The sequence below is a fragment of the Bombus terrestris genome, chromosome 11 (genome assembly GCF_910591885.1).
Source record: "Bombus terrestris chromosome 11, iyBomTerr1.2, whole genome shotgun sequence".
NCBI lineage: Eukaryota > Metazoa > Arthropoda > Insecta > Hymenoptera > Apidae > Bombus > Bombus terrestris.
In genome coordinates this window covers 1632403-1648774 of record NC_063279.1, presented here as the reverse complement: position 1 = coordinate 1648774, position 16372 = coordinate 1632403, and the positions used below count along the sequence as shown (strand labels likewise).

At 37.6% G+C, this 16372-nt stretch overlaps 1 protein-coding gene and 1 long non-coding RNA gene across 2 annotated transcripts in view; one reads left to right on the top strand and one right to left on the bottom strand.

Annotated features, from left to right (window-relative positions):
- Positions 1-16372, bottom strand: part of LOC100647228 (peroxidasin) — a 347948-nt gene that overhangs the window by 52678 nt on the left and 278898 nt on the right. The gene's annotated exons all lie outside the window — the stretch shown is intronic.
- Positions 15108-15780, top strand: LOC110119665. Its single transcript, XR_002308152.2, has 2 exons — positions 15108-15593; positions 15707-15780. It is a non-coding gene; the product is annotated as an uncharacterized LOC110119665 (long non-coding RNA).

Genomic DNA, 16372 nt, shown 5'->3' with positions numbered 1-16372 from the left:
CTGGGTTTTTTGGGGGGAAAGGTGTGTCTGATCGAAGAAGTATGGTTTTTGATGGTGCGGGTCAGGTGCGAGCCAATATGCGGCATCTGGCGTTACATGCTTCAAGCTTGGCATAACAAGCTCGAAGCTTGCCGCACGTTGATGGGAAAAGTTGCAGGCTGCAAGCTCGGATGTGTCGTGGACTACACGTATCTTTCCCTCCTTCCTTCCTTCCTACCTTCTTTACATGCTTCCTCCGGCTACTTATATTCTGCTTTCCTCCGTTGCCGCATCCACGGCTGCAAAACGCGCTTATGCCGCGTTCTACGACAACGATGAAACGTGCCGACCGAACTCTTCACCTTTCCCTACGCTACACCGCCTTCCTTTTTCTCTCCCATTCTTTTGGCGTGCGAAACAGGACTCACTTTGTACCTCAATTTTCCTCGAAGAAAGAATTTTGTGAAATTTATCGCGCTTGAGAAGAGAATCAAGCAGAATATAAAGTTTGTTGTGTTTGGGTTAAGTCTAACAGAGAGATTGGTCGGAGTTGAAAATGTTAAGCGATTCCATGCGCAATATGGTCCCTTATTTCGTACTTTGAACTTAAACCTGAAATTATGCGTCTTGAAAGTCAACTAAAACTGATCAAATAATAAAGGAAACTATTGTATACTTTTTCTTGGTGACAATTAGTGGCCAGAGTAAACGGTAGTGGAATGTCTATCTTGGTTTATAAGACTGTATTTTCCTTTTTATAATTCATCAAGCGAAACGCGTTACTTCAGCAATGACCAACATCAAAATTTGCCGTGAATACCGAATAAGGTTGCCTTATCGCGGACTATTTATTTCGTCTGATAAAGGATGATTTATGGAGCTAGCTCGTTGTATTTCAAATCTGGTTAAAGCTGCATGCAGTGTGTATCATCGATGCGTTAACATCGAATAGAAACGAATAACGTATATTTATAAATTAAAATATTTCCTTAGTTTCACTCGATTAAGACAAATTGCAATAACGACTAATTAATTCAAATAGAATTATAATTGCGTAAGAGTCCGACGTTTCTTCGTAGATATTCTTGGCAGTAAAAAGATAAGACAATCAAAGGGATCGTGGCGCGATTCCTAGAAATAATTACGAAAAATGGGAGGGGACAATGAGGAAACTTTATAACGGATGACTAAACTTAGTCTTACAGGGAGTTATCTAGTAGCCAGGATGTGACATTAAGTAGACTTTAATTTTTGAAAAAGAACACGCGGGAAACATGATAATACAAGTTGGCTCGGTAACTACCTTAAGCATCTTCAGAACAGTGGTAAACCGTGAAAAACTTTTCGACCATGCTCAAAACCAGTTAATGCGTGAAATTTATTTATGCATATTAGAACAATTTTTCTTCGCTGGAAAACGTTCAGTACAACTTTAATTTATATAACTTCAAACTGACACTTTCATGGGTATATTTTAGAAGGTTCATTACTGTAGGATTCTTTTATTTATTTAGAATGGATTAAATGGTTATTTAACGTGAACCAAATACAATAATGTGCTATAATTAAGACAACTAAATAGTTAACTTACAACTCTCGTCACCACGATTCCAACGCTCTCTTTCAGCGGACCATCCTCCTCGACAACACTCTCTGACAATGCTAACTACACTCTCTCACTTCTTAACTCACGACTGACTGGTAATTCGTCTTTCTCCCTTAACACGTTGACTGCCACGAGTATTTTCACTGAAATCTCCGTGAGGCTACGCGTGCCGCAGTACCAAGCGTTCTCTGCTAGGTACTCCCATCGATATTTTAGCAATACGAGTAAATAATTTTTTTAATAAACCATTTTCGTGTTACTTTTATAACAATTCAATAGTTTTATTATTTCCTCTGTAATATCTATTCAATTACCTACGACGATCCTTCGCAAGTAGTCAAATAAGCGCCACTCGAATACGGATGACGCGGTCCTACTGGAAACTTTGCTATAACCAGGATACGGGTGTCGTGGCAGTCAACGTGTTAAGCATCCCTTTGTCTTTTCTCATAGTCCCACCACGTGTTCCGTAATCGTCCGCGGCCATGGTCAGGTAAGCATTTTTTCCGTAACTATTTGGCTGAAGGACCGACGACACATTGTCGCGTCGCGTCAACTTCAGTTTTGGGCCGACATTGTTTATGGTTCACCTGATATTTCTTAGACAATCTGTCCACTATACTACATTACGATCAGTTACGATCAGTCGTTTATGTGAAACGATAATTAATTTCTATGCTTCTCTTTCAAACGATAAATCCTAGCTTCTCTTTGCGTAAATGGAAAAAAGACAAACATTCGGTTAGAAATCGACATTCTATGCAAACAAGGATAGAGTAAAATAAATAAATCCAATAAAAAGGTCGATGTGTCAACACAGAGCATTTTCTGAAAGTATATCCTTGTTCTTAATTAAGGATTGACCAATTAATCGGACGTTTCCTTATCGAAACCAGATCCGTCAAACGCGACTATCCATCGCTAGCTATCTAAACGAAAGTTAAGCGTTTCTTACACTGGTTCGTGTAGTTTATCTGCTTTCCATCATCCGGTAGCATCTTGCTTGCTCAGGTTGATGCGTTATTAAAGAGTTTGCCGCGTACCGATACGTCATGTCAGCTGTCACGTCGCGAACCGGAGCACTTCTGCTGGACAACGAACAATCCTTTATCAGTTCCTCGACGTCCACGTCGCGTAGAAAACGTCCACAGACTTTATCGAGCTTGCGCATTCTTCTGCTTTCGCGGCATCTGATACGCTCGCGAGAACCCACCTTACTTTTCAACGTAGGAACTCGTACGTTTGCTTCTTGGTTTTTCTTGTTTCCACGGAGGAAATATCGAAGGAATATCGAGAAAGAAAGCATAAGAGCACGTACGAAAGAATTTATTTGATAGAAAAGGAAATTTAAGGTTACGAGGACCGATATCGTAGAATCGATCGTCAGGCTTGACTCGAAGACGAAGAATAATTTGCCTTACGGTATCTTTCGCTTGTTAGAAAATTAAGAAATTTATTTTTGTGAATATAACAATTTTTAATTCCCTCGCGCCTATCTATCTCTCTTTGTTTTGTCTGCAAATAATAACAATCCTTTGCATTGTGAAAATTATTTAGTACCATTCGTGAACAATTTTATTAAGAGTGAAGCTTATCGAAGCTAAGGATCATTTATCAAAAAGAGAAATGTTATAAATATTCGTAAATTTAAACTGCAATAAAATTAACGATACGAATCTTTCATAATCCTCTTTGTTAATATAAAGAAGGGTATTATATGTTGCATGCAATTGTGTAAGGAACATTTTTACACAAGCTACCATAATACATTTATATGCATGTTTCAATATCAAAGCTTTTATGGACTGATTTTATTCTCTATTTATGTAATACGTGTTTTCAGCGAATTTAATTTCAGTACATTTCAAACAGCGAAATCTCTTCGGATAAATAAATTATACGCGTTAAACATTTCAAGTTTTACGTTACAACCGAAGCAATAGTATTAAATTATCGTAAAAATGTTCGTGTCTCGATCGCGTATTATCCTCTAACCTTCTAAATGGACAAAAGTCTCCGTTTGAAAATAAACTTTGTTTCAAGTCGATATCACAATTGGTTGCCCAGATATAACATCTAAAAGATAGCGTTGAGCGCGCACGAAAATAGTGAATGGCGGCTGCCATTCCTAAAAACGTCGCGACCTACTTTTTTTCCTGGAAATGCGTACGTCGCGTCTAGCAGGAGTAAAAAGCTGCTGACTCGGCGTTCGTCACTGACCACCGCACACGTGTCAAGCTTGCGGCAGTCGTGACGAGGCGCGAGCGAGAGATCCGAGTGCGCCAGTCAGAAAATCGACGCGACTGCGCAAGTGAAAGGTGCAGCCGTGCGCGAGTGAGACAATAATAGCAGAGCCCTGGAAATACTTTTTACATTGGATACATTCGTAACTGAACGTTGTATCGGCATGAAGAAAAAGCATACGTTTAAAAAGGAGATTTTTATGAACAAATTAGTAATAAAATATTACATAACCTAATAAAATACAATATTATTAATAATAAATTTATTTTGAATAAAAAATATAGTAAAGCAAAAGGTTCTAGCGTTCATTGTAATTAACAATAATGGGCTGTCGTAATGCATCATGGTGTTATATCGAAGTAAAATTAGAGCTTTCAATAGGATATAAATCATTCCATTTTGAAATAGAATTACGAGTTATATAATTATGTATATCGTATCAGATATTATAAATCAAGAATTTTTCACGAATAAAATTTACCTTCGATTACATTCGAAATATGTAGACATTTAGAAACTGAAAGATACTGATTGCTCGCGTTTAACAGCGATCATTTACCTTGTTCAACGCGCTATTTTAAATGTATAAAGTTCGAACCAATGAAAATTCTATCACGGGCCATCAATCAAATCCGCATTGAAATTTCAATGAATACGTTGCTGATTGTCCATAGAAAAAGATTGCTGGCTTTTTGAGGATTTATGAGCGCGCGAACGTTATACGCTCGTTTATTCGCGTACGTGATTGACTCTGATCAGTATGAAGAAAACGTAAAGGCAGCATAGTTGAGCGATAGTCTATACACAGGCGCTCGAATTCTCGCAGGTCAGGTTAGATGGCTCGTACGTGTTTATCGGGTACAGTCGATCACGAACGATAAGAGAATCGACGTTTCCAGGCCATAGAGAGTGTGTAATTTGTATCCCAACTGCTCGTCGGCTATTGACAACCAGTATTTAAAGCTCAGATGTAGCTTCCGAGCTTAAGCAACGCGCATCTCTTTTTCCAGTAATTTTTACGTAGCAATTTTTCTCATAAAGTAATCCTATATTTCAAGATAAATTCTATAAAATAATATTTGACGACTACAGATGAGAAACACGATAAATCACATTTTCCTCTTACTTTCTTTTATGCATAAAAATATACGTATATCAATATGTTCATTCGTAATACTGCTGGCAGGACCCCTGGATTTATTCGTTCTCTTATTTCTTTCAGCTGTTCGTCGCAGAAAAAGCATAATTTGTGCAGTCTGATTAAGCTTACTATCGCATTCTGAAGAAATAAATAGATATAGATTACGTTGCGAGTCTCGATTACAATATATAAAGTCTACATACTAAAATATGTGTATAATACGTATATATAGTGTATAGTAAAATTTTGTTAATATTGAAATTGCTAACCAGTAGAATTTGATACACAAGTGCCCTTTGAGAAATTCTTAAAGTAATAGAATTCTGACAAGTAGATACTTCACGCATTCTAAAATATAATATTCCTTTACAAATATGATAATATACGATCATAATTCAACGCAACTATTTCATTCTGCATAACTTGCACTTGCAAGAAGGTCTCGCCTTGAGTCAAACCCAGCACCTACTACTGCCACAGTACCTATGCCCGACAGAAGCAATTACAAACAATTAACCATACCTCGAAACGATCCCCAGGATTCTCACGCCGTGAGTCGTTAACAAAAACGCGAATACCATCCGAAATGGTAGCTCGTTGCACGCGACAGAGGTTCCAGACACGCCATTTCCACGCGAGTCTTTCCTTCCGGCCGTTTTATTTCCCCGCGGTATAATATTTCCGATTTCGATGTCGCGCAAGTAAAACAAACGCATCGTTCCTGGAAAACTCGTACTCCTTCGTTCTCTTCTCTTTACACTTCTCATCGTTTTTCTCCCACCTTCTCTTTTGCGACGCTGATTCAATGGAAGTTTCGATAATCCCGCGACGTTTGTTTTTTTCGCGATGGACCAACCTCGAATTCTTTCGTTTCTTTCTTTCTCTCTTTTTCATACAAGAAAAAGGAAGAAACGGCGTCTCCTGGGTGTGATTCGTAGCAGCTACCGTGCCGTAATCGCATATTCGGCACGTTCGTCCTCGTTTCGAAGTTTCGTTCGCTAAATCGCAGAGCCGTGTTGAAAGTTCTGGCCGACGCCCGCCGGTAATGGAGGCCGACGCATAATTCCTGCAATGTTTCACGCGATGCGGCTGGCTGCATACGCTCGCTGACGTTCCCTGTCCGACCCATAACCCGATTTAATCACTCATACTTGCCAAATATTGTGTTTACACGGCCTTTTATTTTTGTTTTTCGTATACATGCGATGGCTCCCGTAAGTGTACGAGACAATAGACAATTTTGATGAACGTTCTACTACACTGCTGTTACACGAAACTGCTTGGAATTTCGATAAAGTAAATTACTAAATTCGGTAAAGAAATTAGACAAAAATACTGACGAGCTATAGACTAGAATTATAGGTTACACCAGAACGTCCAAGTGTGTTTATTTTATTCCCATAAGAGTCGCAGTGTTAGAAACATACAAAACACCCTTTTAGGGGGTGAAGGGTAATAGACAACATACTCTGTAGGATCGTAGTTTATTTGGCGCTTAATAGCCCGAGTTTACGATTGCTTAAGAAGATATGATTTTCTTTTTATTTCTTACAATCCATTCTCACTGAGAATTATAAGTAAATTATTCTGACGTGGTACTATAACGTGAATAATAAATGATTATCGTATGTTTGATTCTAGCTTTTTAGCCTGCGGATCTGAGCCATCGTGTCAAGTAATTGGGTAACTAATGGGTTTTGGTGGTTGTTAACTCTTATGTTATATCTATTACTGAATTTGGATATTTCTTCTTTAACTATAGGTATCTTAAGGTCGCGATGTATATTAAGGATCTTAAAGTTTTCGATTGGAATCGTTGAAGAACTTCTATGTTGGAATTACTCGCTGTTCCCCATAGTTGAATCCCATAGGTCCAAACAAGTTTTAATATGGCTTTATATAAGAAGAAGATACGATGTATCCTGATCAATTTATACGTGTAATCTTATAATTATATGATAATTATTCGCTTCTATTAATTTTACGTAGAAGTCAATTATTAATTAAGGTTAACGCGAATCATCATCTAGAGATAGAGTGACGATCGATCTCTGCATGTATAATCGGAACTAATTATGGGGATATAAGAAACGGCGAAGAAGCGCGGGGATAAAAGTAATTTCCGACGAGGCGATGTCTCGCGCTGTCGCAACGAGAAGCCGTACAGTGTCAATAAGAAAGTAATATTCCTTTCCCGGAAGTTCGAAAAGCAAGAAACTTTGAAACGTTGATTAACGAAAGAACTCTTTAGTTTCCATCATGTTCTTCCCTATGTCCTTCTCTGTACCTTCCATCCCGGTCCGTTTCCTTTTCCTCTCGTTTCCTCGTATACCGGCACACAAAAAAGTAATTACGTTTGCCGCCCAGCATTCGTTATAACTTCATATCTTAGTTTCTCCAGGCAAGATCTTTTTCATCATGGCCAGATCCGAAATTTCGTTTTTCATTCCCTTGCTTCGCGTTGGAAATTTCCCCGCCGCACAGTAGCGTCCTAACATAGAAAGAGGATCGAAGACTTCGTGAACTTACAGTCCTCCAGCAGAATGAAAAATATTTAATCGACATAGACACGATTTACCAAATGTTCAGCTGGATAAATTGTAAAGTACAAATAAAATAATTAAAATAAAAATATAGACACTACGATTAATTATCTCGATGTTAGTAGGTTAACGTATGTAAAATTTTGCATCTTCAAATCAAATTTTAACCGCACATAGTTTCTCTAAACATATTAATTCATCGAAGTAACTCACACGATTCGATGCACCACTTTCTTAGTTGATAATTAGTTTTATTAACTCAGACCTGTAAGAATTATCAATTTCGAAATCGAAAATGTTTTGGAGCCGTCAGAGTTACTTTTCTAACAATTTACACATTGAGAAAATACCTAGAAAAGGAAAGGATTGATTTGAAGATTTCTATCGGGTGAGAGTATATGCTCGTCAAATTTTGGATCCATTTTTCGCAGTAATCAAAGTTTCAAATGGATCTAGTTTTTTTGAAAATGGGATTTTGTATAAGACAAGGAACGAACCGAAAGAAAAATCGTTAATACAGTCGCGGTGAAAACAGATTACTTGGGTAACCAGAGATCGCTTCAGGTAAATTTAACAAATTCAGTCTCCGTCGGAAATTTCATCGGAAATTTAAAGCGGAACTGCTGCGCGATGAAAATTGGGATCAGATTAGACCGACGTGTAAGTAATTTTGCATGAACTATAGAATCTCTAATGCGAAATACAACACTAACTTCTGATGGAATCAAACTCGAGTAATTTAAATTACCAAACAATTTGGATAAAATTATGACAGTAACAACGAGGGAGTGTAATTAACGAGATCGAGTTGAACAACAACCAAAAATCCCTGAATTCTGATAACTTGGAATTCGATTCGACGTTCAGTTCTAAGAAATGGAATAAATCGAAAAGTAAATTTATAAAAAATAAAATGCACACGATGCTTAAAAAACTGCGAATATGAAATAAAAACATAATTTTACACGATTTATTAAATTCGGATATTATATCTGATATGTGATATCCTCCAGTCCCATAATTAAATCAATCGTTTGCATATTCGTTATTCGTGTCGATGTTAACAAATTTATAAATTAAATATTTCTTTTTATTTTATCTGTACGTTATTTGGCACAGGAAAATGAAGCGTTCACTCGACTTATCAGCAATTATCGGAAGCTCTGATCATTAACGAAATTCCAATAGTAAAATTAGTCGGTTACTAATAAATTACGATTAATACATCGCGAAAAGCAAGTTCCTTATCTCGTCTGTACAGCGTAAAACTTTCCACAGAATCGATCTTTTTTTTATCAGAGATTATACGGTATTCTTTCCGTAGCTTTCTAAAGGCGAATCGTTGGTTAATGTTCAGTGGAAGTCGTGCTTCGTGAGTGCATTCGAGTAACGACTCTTGTCATTATCGTTGACGTGACGATTATCGTAGATAAGAATTATCGAGAAGGAGACAGTCAGCTTACTCTCTAAGACGAAGCAACTATTCAGATGCAAAATGCATCGAGACGTTACTCTATGCAAGAATATGCGATACGTATCTTTGTTTTAAAGGTTTTCCACTTTTGCCGTTGAATACGGAAGTAATGTTATACAAATACAAGAATAACGTGTTTCTTGGAATATTAATTTACACCTTGTTGAAACTAATTTTATTGAAATTTATTACATACTTATTATCGTGTAACTCTGAATATTTTTTAATTAGAAGTATAGGTAACTCGTATAACGTTTAAGCAATATCAATTTAATTAAACATCGAGATGTCTGAATTAATTTTATTCTATGCTTTTTATATTTCATTGCTCGATTCTTGAAATATTTTGATTTTTCGATTTATTAACGTTAATTGTTCACGGAAATCTGATCGACTAAAATATTATTTTTAACTAAAATGCGTTTACGTATCGCATTTGAGCTTATTAACGATACACGTAAAACGCTTCTTCTAGCAACAAGCAGCATCAAGAAACGTCAGTTGGTTGGAATAACGAAGTCGAGCAGTCATTCGTTTTACTCTTGCGAAATATTTCAGATGACAGACAATTTCTCGAGACGTAGAAGTGTCAGACGATTTCATGCCCCAAAGGAAGAATACAGCAGTCGATTTTTCAACGTGATGTTCTCCGTAACACCGTCGTTTACTATCCGCCAACGTATCGTAATAAACGAACCAAGAAAGACGAGACACCGCGTTCTTGCGTTTCTTTTTTTAAAGCTTCGCGTAAACAACACCACGAATGATCAAGTAATTCGCCTTCGATTCTTAACGTTCTGTCTCCATCGTTACGTAAAACTGCCGTTGCCAACGATAACGCGATATCGCGAACGGTAAAATAAAAATTCTGCGGATTTTGTTCATGACAATACTAATGGTTCTTCAATGCTGTTCCAAATGCTTGAAATTCGGTGGAAATGAAATATTAAACGTGCGAATAGTTCAATTTACAAGACACCGTTTTCACGAATTCTTCGCTGAAATATCTCTATATATTCAGAATTTCGGAATTATTGAAAACTGGTTTAATTATTGGAAACTGCAATTTGGAAACTTTAATTCACTTTGAACTATAAAACCAATGGGAAGGAAGATAAACAAGAATACGTGGCATCTCGCGGTTTCTTCAGTTTAAAACTCCCAGTGTCTTTAGTTTAAATGCAAATATCGACTTAGAAAGCGTAATGCAGTTTTGAAAAAATCGTAGCAGAACGAGTTGCGCTTGCAGCGAAGATACGAGGGGAGTTCAAAGTTCTCGTACGTTACCTTTCTTAAACACAATGCCGGCTGATTTTCTTTTTTCTACGGTAGAACCGAACGATATCACGAAATATGACGAGCCATTGTTTCGGACGAAATAAAACACGTCGTTTATTGCTAGTACGACATAAATATAAATCCTGCATGGTTATTTCGGGAAAAGGAAGGTAGAAGAATCGAACGAGATGCCTGACTTTCCGACCGTGCAATTTCTATGGCATGTGAAATAACACAGGTGTTCAGCTTCCCATCGTTCCGCTTTAATGGCAGAGGTATTAAAGCTATTAATAACATGGCTAAGTGGTGCGTTTCTCTTCCAGCCATGGACGATCTATGTGCCACTAAAGGTTAACAGGCAAGCAACTATTTCACCCTGCCAGTTACCTTTTTTTCCTCCTGAGACCTGCACACGCGACGATTGGCTATCTAATACTACGATGTTAACCTCCCCAAGTTACCTTTTAACACAGAGTTTCCATGATAGCGGGCTGTTCTTTGAAACGTTACGTTTGAGACAGGGAAAGTTTCTACGATCGAAATTTATAATTTAAGAACGCGAAGAAAACAGAATGTTATGAATTATTTTGGAATAGAGAAAACTATTCTACGTCTAGAATGATTACTTTGCAAGTATTTTTATTATTATTATATAAGTATTAGGTTGTCCGGAAAGTGTCTCTTTTTCGCAAACGTGTTTTTTACAGCAGTGCAGCTTCGTACAAACGTGAAACCGAGTCTGTGAAATGTCGCGGAGTTTATCCCAACAGAACAAAATGGATCGTACGTAATTCGACAAAATAATATAAAACAGAAAACATTGTGCGTCTATTATTTTCTCATAAAACGAAAGAAACTTTACGGGCAAGCTAATATATAGCCGTGCGTAAAAACTTTCTACGTATAGATTATACAAAACATTTTCAAAATTCATTAGCACCGCAACGAGACACGACTGTCGTAATTATACAGACGTTACAGGACATTTATTGGAGTTATATTAGATTGTCCGAGAAGTTTCTTTCGTTTTATGAGGAAATAATAGACGCAGTCACCTTTTTTGTTTTATATTATTTTGTCGAATTACGTACGACCCATTTTGTTCTGTTGAGATAAACACCGTGACATTTCACAAACTTGGTTTCACGTTTGTACGAAGGTGCACTGTTGTAAAAAACACGTTTGCGAAAGAAAGATATTTTTCGGGCAATCTAATAGATACATTTTGCAAAGATCACCAAAGATCTTTGAAGAGCCAATTATTCGCAATACCAATAAGCCGCAATATACGGTAACATCATCTATATATTTTTCACTCGTAGACGTATCATTACAGTGAATGTCTTGTAACTTCTATATACAGGGTGGTTGGTAACTGGTGATACAAGCGGAAAAGGGGTGATTCTACGCGAAAAAAGAAGTCGAAAATATAGAATAAAAATTTTTCGTTTGAGGCTTTGTTTTCGAGAAAATCGACTTTGAATTTTATTTATAGAGCCATATTAAATCAATTGTTTATTCTGAAGAAATCGCAAGTTGCGAGCAATTGAAAGAAAAGATTATCGTAGCCTTTCATACTTTAAAACGATCGAATACGTTAGAAAGTGTTCATAGAAATTTAATTGGAAGAGCAAAAGTATGTGTTCGGCAGAATGGACAATATTTTCAGTAATTTTTGTAATAATAAACTTTATGATTACTTCATGTTATTTCATTATGTATTCCTAATTTTCCGTTACGGCAAAAACAAACTTAAACTGCGATAATATCCATCGAGACAACGATCTACAGTGAGATCCGTTATAACGAGACGTGATAAAGTGCGCGCGTACCGAGCAAAGATTCAAAGTCGATTTTCTCGAAAACAAAGCCTCGAACGAAAAATTTTTATTCTATATTTTCGACTTCTTTTTTCGCGTGGAATCACCCCCTTTCCGCTTGTACCACCAGTTACCAACCACCCCGTATATTTTCGGATTCAAATTTTTACTATTGTAATCACGATAGTCGTGCCTCGTTACAGTGCTAACGAAATTTCAAAGTGTTTCGTACACTGCGCGTAATATATTCGTAAAAATTTTCAAACATTGGTAGACAGGCAAAGAACGAAGGGAAAATCGACGAAGAATACTTAGTCCTTAAATTTCACGAATTCCTGTCACGACTAAAAAAATAGATTCCCTTGACGAAACATCTTCTTTTAAATAAGAAAAGTAGATAACGAAAACAAATTCCGTTGCATTATTTGAAAATTCGAAATCGATTTTCATAAAACAGAAATACCTAACGCGGTTGTTTCTCTGGCTTCCTATTGAAATTTCTCCATCGTCGAACGTTAATTGGAGAACGAGCCGAACGGACGCCTGCGGGAACGCGTTGTTCTCCGTGACCAGTGAGAATATATTAATGAGATTGCGTGATGCAATAAGCGGTAATAGCTAGCGGCTAAAAGGAGGAAAGTAGGAAAAGGCTAAAAAGGGCGGGCCATTATTCGTTTAGCAGGTAATCCCTCGGGGGACGTGACGACGTTTGCAAAGGGAGAAACGGTTCCGAAACATCCGTCACGCTGTCAGCGCGTGTCGCTGTGACAGACAACCGGCCGACTGCTTTGTTACTTTATTAAGAATAGTCTTTTCTTCGAGGATACGCGATGACTTCTTTATGAAATTTGAACACGTTTCGTTCGACCGGAGATATTCTCTGTATTTGTTTGTTCGGTTCTTTACGAACGGCAAGCAGCAAGTATAATGAAGGGAAATGTAATCGAATTAACTTGCGTGAGTTTGGCTAGTTTACTTGTTTCGTACAACAGTTGCGGAATTAGGAGAAGCACGGAATTATGGAACGGGTTAACCGGATGATAAAATAGTTCTCGATCGTCGATTGACAAATTTAACTTCGGCATTCAGAGCAAAGTATAACGTACTTTTATAAAACATAAAAAAAGAACAGCTATTTTCGCGAATAAAATTATATTCCCTTATATTTCTTTCCGTTCTAATCCGATTTGTAACAACTACGAAGAAACCTACTGTTGTTGCAAATACCTTGATATAACAGTTTCATTTATCTGAAAACGTAGAAAATTTCGCCAATTTGCTCGGCATCGAATCAACGACGCAAGCGTAAGATTTACATCTATGAAATTAAGTTGAACAACGTGTAGAGAAATATTACTCCTGGAAACGTTCTTTCTCATCGCAACGAAGGTTCCGTAAGAAAGTTACTCGAAATATATTTCATTTAACGTTCCTCAAAACACCGTGTCCCAAAGGAGTCAGTCAGAAAACAAAGCTGAAACTCGACTCGACGATCGAGTCAAGGGACCGAGAACGCCGACGAAGATCCTCCGCGAGTCCATATATGAGAATCGAAAGAAACTACGTGGCTCGTTCGTAATTCACGGAGCATAGAGGAAAGAATTTTCACGAGAGACCGAACGTACCTCCGTTGCAACGATGTTTGTGCACCGGTGGAATGAATCGCCACGGATAGGTCCAATGAAATTATACGGCTCGCCTCGGGACCGCTTTGTACACGTATCCGATAAGGAACTACGTATTCCGTCTTTTCCTTGGATCGTAAGATAAATACACGAAGTAAAGGAATGGCAAACGAGCCTTAATGGTCTGGAGCATGGATCTTTGTTACACGTTCTAGATATCTTGGTCGCGCTCCTCCTGGAGTTTCCTCCTGGAGTGCATCGTCTCGAAAGATGCATTGTCGAGGTTGTAGCCCCGACGGGCCATTAGCGGGACGCGTACAACTGCCAGTCTCTGCATTATTAGCGACTAAATAGCGGGCGTAGTCCATGCGAATACGTAATTTTGAAACGGCATTGTTTTGTCCCTACCGAAAACGAAACTCGTTATCCGCGGACGAGCGAGCCATCCTCTGTCACTCGCGTCTCTTGTGGCTTTTTGTCCGGGTTCTCCTCCTGAAAAGCGCTCGGCGTTTGCCATTTGTTAACGTTAATCGACGCTCCTCCTTCGTTACATGTAAGTCGCATGTATCGTTGTATTAACACATTCGCTACGGCTCCGATTTTCATCTCCTACGATGCTGCGCCAACGAATAATTTTCATACGATACCTGTCTTTATATTACGAAATATACGTATGCGTTTAATATGATTAAACGTGTTGATGTATATAGTGGCGAGACGAGTTGATACTCGCTCTAGTCAAATGTATTTAAAACTATTTGCAGTACAGAGTTAGTTAGTAATGCATACGTTGGCTCGATATTAACGGCTAGAAGATTGCTCGATATTGATTGACTGTTTTAACGATCGTGTTCGTTTATTTACACTGGTCGAGGAGTACCGGAAAGTTTAAGTTCAACTTCGATTGACGGTTGCACGTAGCGGCGACGTTGTTTTGCCCGCAGTTTGTTTATCGTTACGTTTTGTACGTCAAGATGGTTTCAATGTCCCGAGGCAAAACAACAACATGAGTCGCTCTCGATTCGCATCGTCCTCTGACTCGTGTGCCGCTGCGAATTATTATGAATTACTTGCTCGTAATTTCGCGATTGTTAGTTCACGTGCTCCATTCAAATCCATACGACATGCATAATCTAAATAAAAGTATGTGCCGTCTGGATCGCGCGATGTACGCAGTGGATGTATTAGACAGTACAATGGAATTACTCGTTTGCTCCGTAATGGTTCTATAGTGTGACCAGTGTTGGAGTATAATTTTCGAACTCTTTCATAGAGTACTAATTTTTATCTTGTAGCGGTATCTGCGTCTTAGGACGTTTCGATACGAAGATAGCTCACATAGTTGTTTTGCCACAGAGGATTAACACCGTACGACGCACATAATGTAATAAACAAATGTAATAAACAAACTCTGGACAAAGCAATTTCGCTGCTACGTGCAACCTACAACCGGCGACAAGTTCAAACCTTTTAGTACCCCCCTCGACCAGTATAAATAGACGACCATGTCCTCCAGACACAGTCAGTCGCGCGAATCACTGTCGGTATCGAGTCATCGAGTCAGTCAGTCAGTCAGTCGAGCGAATCAGTATAACAATTAGTATCAGTACCGCAATATCGCGCAAACTCACAACGAATATCATCAAGCGAGTTGCGATTAATTTTGTATTCTACATTTTAAAATATCTGTAAATATAGTTAATTGAATTAACTCGTCTCCTTATTGCTTTAACCAACAACACGTCTCACCGTCCACCACAATCTGAATAGTCCTGTTTGCGTACCGCAGACACGTTATTTAAATAATAACAATTGAAATAATTCTTCGATGACGTCTGCTCGACAGTGTTCAATTTACATAGCAACAAATCAGATTCGCATAGGTATGTTGAATATCATGACCGCTAATCATTTGTGATAGATAGCTTTTACCCAACAATGAGGCAGAACGCACGTATTTGTTCGGTTATCGGTAAATATCTGTACATCTGTTTAGAGGAGGAGCATCAGAAATAGGAATAGAAAATCAGAAGTAGATCTCAATGAGAAATCGAAGACGCAATTGGCGAGGAAAAAATCTAAGATTGTGGGAAGATCTACAAAATCTGTGTAAACACATGTCTCGTAATTTATACTACTCGTATTATATACTATTTGTATATAATCTGGTCTGCATCCCAATGAATATTTTAAAAAATTCCAAACGTTACTTAATTATAATTAATATAAATATTGTAATCAAAATTATATTACTTCTGAGATGAATAAAGATTGTTTCGAATGACTTTAATATTATTATTTACGCGTCTTTGCATTTAAAATCTGATACTTATAAACTTGCAAGTCAAAGTATGACGAACATAAGTTGGAGTTGCCGATTAATATGAATTCTCTTAAACAAGAAACGTAGCAAAAAATTAATTTTAAAGATAAAATGAAACACCTATTAAAATTTATTAATAGGAAGAAGCATGATTTGTTTATATTTGACTTCTGCGATAATAAATACTAAGAAATATATTTTATTTTCTATTTTGTCGCTATATATTTTCTATCTAAGAAAGTAAGATAGTTTTCACGAGGTTTCACTTCTTTCACATTTTGTACGCTAGACTCTTTTCACGATGCTGATTAAATCCACCGTCTTCGTTAAGGCAGCCAA